This window comes from Ostrea edulis, chromosome 4 (assembly GCF_947568905.1).
Source record: "Ostrea edulis chromosome 4, xbOstEdul1.1, whole genome shotgun sequence".
NCBI classification, from domain to species: Eukaryota; Metazoa; Mollusca; class Bivalvia; order Ostreida; family Ostreidae; genus Ostrea; species Ostrea edulis.
In genome coordinates, this window is record NC_079167.1 from 72,853,288 (window position 1) to 72,862,098 (window position 8,811).

Sequence of the window (8,811 nt, forward strand, 5' to 3'; positions counted from 1 at the left end):
AAATTTTAAAAAAATATATGTGCAAACACGGACCCCTGCATATACCAGAGGTGGGATCAGGTGCCTAGGAGGAGTAAGTACCCCCTGCCGACCGGTCACATCCGCCAAGAGCACTATATCTTGACCAGGTAAACGGAGTAATCCGTAGTCAGAATCCGCGCGTCAAGAATAACCTAACAATTGGTATGAAACACATCAGACAGCCTTTGACCCATGAATGATTTATTTATTGGTGGATTGATAATTCAAGCACGTAGAACTGTTTTCAAAGTGAGAGAAGTGGTAGGGGTAATCTTCTGAGAAGTTGACGTCACAATTGTCTATACATGTAATCCTTGACAAGCAAAATCAAATAAAAAAGAATGAAAATCCAAACTTTAAAATCCGGGATGGGGTGGGGGCAAGTGAAAGCACACCCACAATATTGTAAACAAAGGGGATGGGGGCGGGGTTAAGCGAGTATTCGTCCTTTTTTTACATGAGTTCAATTCATTATATCAATTGGTAGGACGTTCTTTACATAGTAATTTCAACCACAGTTTACTTGTTTACCTGATCATTAAAACATTGTTTTGACTTACTTCTTTGTCTTGACAGTACTTTATTTTTCATACTGTACTGAACATAGTCCAGTATTATTAAGAGCAGGCCAATATTATGAGAAATACTGTTTTAGATAGAATAATATTTTAAGTAAGATACAAGACTCCGATGGTCTATTATGTCAGATACGGGACTGATCACTCGCCGCTACGCGGATCGTGCCAGTCCCGTATCTGACATGATAGACCATCGGAGTCTTGTATCTCTTACATATATAGGGTTTACGGCAGTGTGACCGTCAACGTTCGTTACCTCTACTTGTTCAAGCCTACATCCTTAACACTCGATACTACTTTGAAAAAAGGAAATAAAAGGGAGAATAACCCAAACTATCTTACTTTGGATTGCAAAGAAAGTTTTTAATGTAGAAAATAACGGTAAATCAACGCTGTTAAAAGGGGGGAAGGGGACTTTAGTTCTTGTACTAACAAGCTTGCATACGATGTATAAGTATATCTATATTCTCAAAAGAATCATCAGCATCTAGGCTGGCTGATTTTTGCTCAAATATGAAATTAGCTCAAACATTTTGCCAAAGCATTGTTGTATTTACTCGACTTGTTATCAAAACGACACAATTTACATTTATTCTTGACAAGGGAAAGTAGTACGGAAGCGTATTGCTGCCAATTGATATAATTTTTTGCTATGTCGTACGTACGAGATACTAAGTCGTACGAACGATATACTAAGTCGTACGTACGAGATAATAAGTCGTTATTACGAGATAATATGTCGTACGTACGAGAAACTAAGTCGTACGAACGATATAATAAGTCATAATTACGAGATAATAAGTCGTACGTACGACATAATAAGTTGTTATAACGAGATAATAAGTTGTATTTACGAGATAATAAGTCGCACGAACGACATAATAATTCGTAATAACGAAATACTAAGTTGTAATGACGAGATAATAACTCGTACGAACGAGATAATAACTAGTACGTACTAGAAACACTAAATCGTACGAACGACATAATAAGTCGTTATAACGAGATAATAAGTTTTACAAACGAGATACTAAGTCGTAATAGCGAGATAATAAGTCGTAAAAACGAGATACTAAGTCGTTATAACGAGATACTAAGTCGTTATAACGAGATAATAAGTCGTAAAAACGAGATATTAAGTCGTTATAACGAGATAATAAGTGGTACAAACGACATACACTAAGTCGTACGTACGAGATATTTAAAAACCGGTTTTAACGAGGTAATAAGCATAAAAAATACTCATGAACACTTAAGTCTTTTACATTTAGTAAAAGCTACAGATTCAAAGAGCGGGGTATTTGACTACATTTGTATACCAGTACAGAGTAAGAATTTAGCATTGTCCTGACCTTCATTCCTTATGTCTCCAAAGGAAAACTGAATACTTTTGAGACTATAATTTAAAGCTTTTGTAATTTCTCCAAACTTTGATGGAGAGCATATTCATTGGAATTTTTATACCGTGCATAGACATATGACCAAGAGGCAGTAGTAACTCTTGCTTTTCATAAAAGCTTGTATGATACTTAATGATTTACTATGAACTTTTTACCAATTATAATTTTTATCAAGGTTTAGGTCCTAGAATTTGATTACAGTCATATTTTGGATTTAACACTTTTACAATGACAGAAAACATCAAGCTAATACTTGGTTTGCTCATGATCTTGCACATGGTTTTTTATCAAGGTTATAAAACTTTCTCAAGAGATATTCCTGAAACTGTGACAATATGCTTGACACAAAGTATGTTTATGTTCTGACAGAGTATTATGAATTTCAAGGTGTCTACGTCAAGGTCATGTAATTCAAATTACAGATTGTACTCATGGGAGTTGATCAAAGAAAACTACATGTAGATCAATGCTTCTTACTGAACAGGAACAAGGTTTTCATTAGTTTTGAGCTCATTTGAAGCTAAAAACTTTTTGGGTCACCTGTTGTCTGGTGTCCATTTATTTATGTCTATCTGTATTTTAAACTTATTTAGAAACAAAGGACCAATTTTCAACCAAACCTGGCATAAAACATTCATACGTGTAGGTTGAGTGGAATCTAATTTATTCAACTGAAGTGCCACACTTCTGTCAAAAGAAAGATGTACAGAGAACAAGTAAAAATAGGTTGGTTCTCAAGAACAATTGGTCCATAATTTACAAGACATGCAGTGTCTTCATTATACCCTATCATGAAATATTAAGTTTGTATAAACCACGACCTCTGGGTCTATATATATATTCAAACAATTCTTTTTTTCTTGGTATCGGGGAAGAAAAAAGTCAAACATCAAATCCAGTACTCAAACTTTTTATCTATAGATATATTAAATAAAAGTTTGAGTACTGGATTTGATTTTTGACTCTCTCTCTCTCTCTCTCTCTCTCTCTCTATATATATATATATATATACATATATATATATATATTGATTTAAACTACATTTAAATTATAAAATTGTATTTCTCTTCGCTCTTTTTACATAGAAATCGTTATTCTTTTAGTTATCATAACTACATTGTATAATTATGACATGCACTATCATTTTACACCTCGTTTTAAAACTTCGCGTATCTTTATGTCATAATTACTTAAGACGCCTTAGTGTAGGATATTCCTAAGACAGCTTTGATTTACATCCAAAGTTTGTCTTAAAATGATCTTAAAATTCCCCTAGATTTCTGATATGTCCTAGGAACTTTTTGAAGAAGAATCTTAGGAATTTTCGTAAACATGGCTGCTGAGGCATCGTAGTGTGCAAGAAGTGAATTCGCTATATACAGTTCCCAAAACATTTCATGTATTCTTTATACGATTAGGAGCTATATAACGTATGCAGGCAACCGAACCAGAAGAAACACTTTCTTTATTACATATACTAGTAAACACTTTTGTTACATTGTTTACAATGTGAAAAAAACCTGGACAAGAGATAAATGAGTACATGCAGGTTACAGATAACTTGAAGGTTTATGTTAATTCATGTAAACTTCCGGTGATTTTCAAACTAAAATTATCAATATCAACTGTTTATGCAAAATCCGTATGGCTTCAATTTATCATAAGAGTCTACGTGCCATACAAAATCTGGTCCACTGCATAAGTATTTTCACCTCTGAAGTCTGTTTCGCTGTCTTGTTTCAACACCCTCAGCTGGATCGATAACTTGAAGCAACAATCGAACACTCTCCTGATTCACAACAAAACCATTCTTGATACACTTCAAGTGTAACAGTTTATATCCTTGTAACTGACCTGATTTATCAACTTGTTCCGTTATAAACATAGCCACAGCAAGAATATTCGAATAACCCTTGCGACGAAACAAACCCATTTTTGCCAAAAGACGTCTCAAGCTTCTAATACTAATCACGATCCCATTATAAAAAGCTAGCGACTACAAAATTTCTTTGTGGTTAAATCCTATCTTGAAATAAAACTTCACAAGCACGTCAACTGTTTCTACGCCGTCCATATTTGTTGTTTGGTGAAATCATGTCATTCATAAGGCTTAATTATGTCGTAATAACGACTTATTATCTCGTTATTACGACTTAGTACATGTATCTCGTTCGTACGACTTATTATCTCGTAATTACGACTTATTATCTTGTTATTACGACTTAGTATCTCGTTCGTACGACTTATTATCTCGTAATTACGACTTATTATCTCGTTATTACGACTTATTATCTCGTACGTACAACTTAGTACCTCGTTATTACGACTTAATTATGTCGTTCGTACGACTTATTATCTCGTTATTACGACTTAGTATCTCGTTATTACGACATATCATCTCGTTATTGCGACTTAGTATCTCGTAATAACGACTTATTATGTCGTCCGTACGACTTGGTGTTTCTCGTACGTACAAGTTATTATCTCGTTCGTACCAGTTAGTATATCGTTCGTACGACTTATTATCTCGTTATTACAACTTAGTATCTCGTTATTACGACTTATTATGTCGTTCGTACGACTTATTATCTCGTAAATACAACTTATTATCTCGTTATAACGACTTATTATGTCGTACGTACGACTAAGTATATGTCGTTTATACGACTTATTATCTCGTAATTACGACTTATTATGTCGTTCGTACGACTTAGTATCTCGTACGTACGACATATTATCTCGTAATAACGACTTATTATGTCATTCGTACGACTTAGTATCTTGTACGTACGACATATTATCTCGTAATAACGACTTCGTATCTCGTACGTACGACTTAGTATCTCGTTCGTACGACTTAGTATCTCGTACGTACAACATAGCCAAAAAATTATATCAATTGGCAGCAATACGCTTCCGTAAAGTAGGTATTTTTGTTGAGTAGAAAAAAAAATGAATCATCACATATTAATTTGTTTGAAGCAATACCTAACATTTTCTTGTCATCTTTACGACAAATAAAATTTTGCACAATAGTCATTATTAAAAAATCATATGCAATTCAAATAATTTCTAATCAGTTTGTCGAAATTTTGGAAAGTACAGGCCCTCCATAAATACTAATTCGTTAAAACGAGATACTTAACTCGTTATAACGAGATAACTAACTCGTTATAACGAGATAATTAATTCGTTATAACGAGATACTAACTCGTTATAACGAGATAATTAACTCGTTATAACGAGATAATTAACTCGTTATAACGAGATATTAAATCGTTATTACGAAATACTAACTCGTTATAACGAGTTAATTTTTTTTTTTACTTTTTCAAATATGAGACTATCCGGCTTTCGTAGAAGTGTACTTCTACATGTATTTATGTACAGTACAGTACATCTATATAAGCTTTAGTGTACTTCTGCATGTATTTATGTACAGTACAGTACATCTATTTTATTTTCCAGCAGACGCTTCCCCAATGTAGATTCGACTTGTTATAAATATTCATCTCATACTTGTGGTGTATATTGCAAGTGAGATAAAGCCTAACTTTATCACACGCTTGTTTGAAAAAGCACTTCCGGTCCGAACTACTTTTGACACTGTCCCCGCTTGGATGACATTTTCTGTCTTAATGCATATCGACTCATGAAATAAAGCATATAACTTGTTATTCTGTATTTATTTCGAATTTCTTTTATAACAAAATTAAAATGATATTACCCCCACTGACATATAATGCAAGTTACTGGCCATAAAAATGTCAACTCGATCAATAGCTACGTTAAACTAGATCTAATCAAAATTGCGATAAGAAAAGAGATGTCCACAACATTATCATCAACAAGAAATCAACCGCCTACTGGACAGGCCTAATCGAAAGTACCTCGACATGTTGCGGTACTAAGCATTCACAAGCACAGTCTCTTTTCTTTTAAATCTCAACAGCTTTAATTACTAAAGTGCCTCAGGGTTTCCTCTCGCCATCAGATCCAAAGAAACCACGTGAATAAAATCCAAATACACAAACACTTCTACTTTTCATTGTAAACTGTTGAACATTCTAAAAACGCTGCATTAGAATACTATTTTCATTGATCGTTGTTACACATGTTTATTTCAAAAAGACGGTGACATCAAACTTTTATCAGAAGGTCAGGCCTACGTCAAAAAATAAATACTCGGTCAATAGTTGTTAAGTTGTTGGAATTGCAAAACCATTATTAATTATAAACTATAATCTCTTCTACAACAATTTTCATTCATTGTTTCTTTTATAAAAATACATGAATCGATTATAAGCGCAGTGTTTTTCCCGCGTAAGGAAGATTAATAAGTACGACGCCCGAGCCACGGATTCAAAACAAACTCAATCAGCTGTTTCTACCATACTGGGGATCATCTCAAAATTAAACGAAAAGAAGAGGTATGAGATAAATAGAACATCTATAATTGCGTATTTTAATATTTTCGTTAATCCAACTCGTTGATATAGTGTATTTATTCGCGAGGCTTAACCAAATATCAAAACACGCAATATAGATATCCTCTATATTCTATATGATTAAACCTAATCTAAAGTTAGTTGGTGCAACGAGGATACTCCAAAACTCTGCGCATGATAGAAAAATATATTTTAGAAGAATTTTATTCACTTGATAAAATCTTCTTTTTTTTTTTTTTTAAAGGTAAACGATTGATGGTGAAAATTTTGATATTTCCCATAGATAATAGATTCATAACAAAAATATGTTGTCAAGGGCAATAACTCTTACGCTGGTATTTCCTCAACTGAGTATCTCTATTATACCAAGATTTCTCTAATAGTAAGTCATGTATCAGAGTGACGTGTAAATACGTTAATTAACAACATTTCTATATCTGTATATAAATGAAATACATGTAACACCCGGCCCAAGCGGACCTATATGTCACTTTGAATCAATATCTAACAATATACATGCTAGTGAGATATTACATCATAATTTTTTCATTAATTTTTGCTATCTGATTTTAAAAGAATTGGATATAAAATTTGCTGTCTGTCGTGGATAATTGATAATTACATTTACAAATAAAGAATCATCTAAAGTTAAACTGTGGTAATCAGGTAATTCTATTTTGCTAAAGAAATCCTTTCTTGTCCTGTTATATAACGAGCAGTGTAGTAAAAAGTGTCTCTCCGTTTCTATTTCATTTTGGTCACATACTAGTAACATACATATCCTGTCCTCAATCGGCTCACGTTTGTATCTACCGGTTTCAATTCTAAGTGGTAAAACGCCTCATTTCAAAATTAAGGATTATCTCCCTCATGCATAGCTCTTATCCTTAGACGAATTTTATTCCAATTTTTTGGCACTCTGTTTTCCCCTAAAATAGCTCTTACAAGTTTATTGTTATTTCGGATTTCAAACATTTCAGTTGAGCATCACTGAAGAGACATTATTTGTCGAAATGCGCATCTGGTGTATCAAAATTGGTACCGTATAAGTTTTACATTTAAACATGGCCATAGATGATCGCACATTTTTTGGGAGATCCAGTTCCACGTATTTTTCCACAATGTACTGATCTTTTAAGAGTGTGTAGGTTCGGAGTTTTGGAGTATTTTTTAATATTTTGGAGCCATTGAATTTGGAATTGCTGACGTAATTTAGCGTCGACAATATCAAGATCATATGTTCTTAGAGTCGAGTAGTGATGTGCCATGTCTAGTGAATCCATTAGGGATTTAATATGGGAGGTCCAGTTTGACCGGTTTGTTTGGGCTCGGTCCCAGTGGAACACCTTTTTAGTAGTTCGTTCATCGTCTATCGTTAATATATGGTTCCAAAGGCGTATCATGTTCAGCTGGTGTCGATAAAATGATGCTGACCATCCTATTTTTCCTTGGATCGCTAGAATCGGGGTGAAACGGTGAACTCTGAGAAAATATCGAATTGCTCTGTTTTGGACCATATCCATATGGTGATAATTTGTATACCCCCACACACCACTACAATATCTTGAACTGGTGCGACACAATTATGGTACAACTTTTCATGTTTTAAATCTACCGTCTTTTTGAAATGACAGATCCTAATGCACGCCCTCCAGATTTTGCAAGATTTTCAGCATTTTTTTAAAATCTATTTTTCATCGAATATCACTCCGAGGTATTTATAGAACGGCTAATATTCTAAATGATTGTCTCCTAGGTTGAATGTATGGTTGCTTCTTCTCGTTCGATTTTTCCTAAAATGAACAACTTTTGATTTATTTGGGTTTATTTTGAGGCGCCATTTCTTACACCACGAGTCAACAGTGTTCAATATATCCTGCAGACCTGTCTTAATTGGAGATATTAGAGCAATGTCATCTGCATACAACAAAATACTAAATCATAATCATCAATTTGGATTCCTTTGTTTAGGGCTTTTACCTGAACAGCTAGATCGTTTATATACAGCGCAAATAATGTAGAGGATAAATTGTCACCCTGTCTCATTCCTTTATTACAGTCGAACCTGTCCGTGTATCCCTCTTCTAAACGGACATATGATTGTGTGATTTTGTATAGCGATTTGACTGCATGATAAAAATTACCATCAATTCCGCTGTTTAAAGGCCTGTATTCTAGCAACTCTCTATCGATGGAATCAAACGCTCTTTTGTAAGTCAATAAATGCCACAAAAGTAATACATGTATTTGTATTTTGAGTCACACTGTTTAACGTAAACACATGGTCTAAACATGATCTGTCTTTTGGAAAGCCATTCTGTTCATCCACAAGAAGCTCTTGATTCTCCAAGTATGTCAATAATC